Consider the following 1,747-nt stretch of genomic DNA (forward strand, 5'->3'; position numbering starts at 1 on the left):
GCAACCGGTGTTCGGTTGCCGGCTCTCGCTTGCGCGCCGCGGAAATCGAGAGCGAGGGCGGCATTCATTCTTGCTCTCGTTTGCCTGCGGATAACAGAGACGCGAGATACGGCGCGGCCGATTCGCTCGTCATGCACGGCGCCGGGAGAAGCATGGCCACCTCGGGTGGGGACCGCAGGCGTGCTCGCTGCTCCGCCGGTAAGGCGATCGCCTCTTAGCGCCGCGCACAAAGGCCGATCTGTTGACTGTTTATTTGTGTTCGTTTATGGCCGCTGCTATACTGTGCATTTATGCTCTGGCGTGACACTGCTAGTACAAAGCTCCGCGTGCTCGTTTTGAGGTGACAGCAAGCGCTCAGCAAAGTTCGAGATGTTGCGAACTGTGTTTGCCGATGTCAACTGGCAGCATTCGATTGTGCTCGGTAGAGCATTTTCATAGCGATTTAATGGCGCTGCAATTACCAGGAACAAGTACGGGGCGCATTTTTAAAGCCTCTCGCACGAAACGAGGCTTTGTAACGGGCTCCCGCTTCTAACTTTAGCAGTCTTCATATACGGACAAGCAATGAACAAGCTGCCGGCAAATTAAGCGCAGTGAGAATGCTCGATTAGCTTCGAGAATTCGACTCCTGATTTGGTCCATACCAGCAGCAGGTTCGACTTCAGTGCCCGCTAATTGTGAGATACTGTCTAAATAAGTTTAGCAGCCAGACAGTTAATGGCGCGAGTAATTCCGATATTATCAAAGGAGCATGCCTTTAGAATCGTGTTAGCTCTTTAGGTAGAGGAGGTGAATATTTCATTAGGTAGAAGACATACCACTTGCGAAAGATGGACTTAAACAGCTCTGCGTGCGTGTAGGTTTCGTGCGAGTAGATTGGACCAAATTGGTTCTTAGAGCTTTGTTTAAATTACGCAGAACACCGTGCATGACGTACTTTAGCTTTTGAACCCAGTGTTCTGAGATCCTCTCACCTTGAGGTCTCCTAAGGTAGAAATTGCCCCCTCGTCACATATCACCAAAGCAAAAATACCATAGTACAGCCCTTCGTTGCTTTCATAAGTAGGTGAAAGCAAGTGGAACGCATTTGCAGCAACAGCTCACAGTGGGAAGATTATGCCCTGCTGAAAGCGCTACGCATCTTGCACTTCTTTTTTTTTTTTCAGCAGCCACCTTTCATTGAATCACTGAACATGTCCTCTTCTTCAACCGCAGTCGTCGCAAATTATTCTGCGAAACTCAGTCACGCAGAAGGACAGCCTTCAGCAGATAATATCGCGGTGTTTTTCAGCGCAAGCGCTGGTGGAACTTCTTCGCCGCTCTCGGAATGCAGTTGGAGCCATGGAGCCACCGGTGAAACTTGGCATGCCGGTATCGATCCCACAATGCACGTCCTAGCAGAAGAAGCAACCCGCGGTATTCATCATCACTGCCGCGTACCGGGGCACTAATTCGGCCTACGTAGCAACTGCATGCAGCAGTTCTCTTCAAGCGGGGTTTCAACCAAGCGTGAAGTTCCCGCTCACTTTCACCTATCTTCGCCAGCAACTGCAACATTAGCGACAACACTGCCGTCTGGGCAGCGCTAGTCCTGTACCCCAATTACTAACAGCCGTTTTTGGTCATTCGAACACGCTTCACTGGTCCGACGCCTGGTGGATAAATTCCACTAAAAGAATACGAAGAATGTTCTACCTGGCTTGCATTTACACCGTCGCTGGCTCTTTGGAAGTGTTCTGGAGGTTTT

Source organism: Amblyomma mixtum, chromosome 3, assembly GCF_055824585.1.
Source record: "Amblyomma mixtum isolate Tamu chromosome 3, ASM5582458v1, whole genome shotgun sequence".
NCBI classification, from domain to species: Eukaryota; Metazoa; Arthropoda; class Arachnida; order Ixodida; family Ixodidae; genus Amblyomma; species Amblyomma mixtum.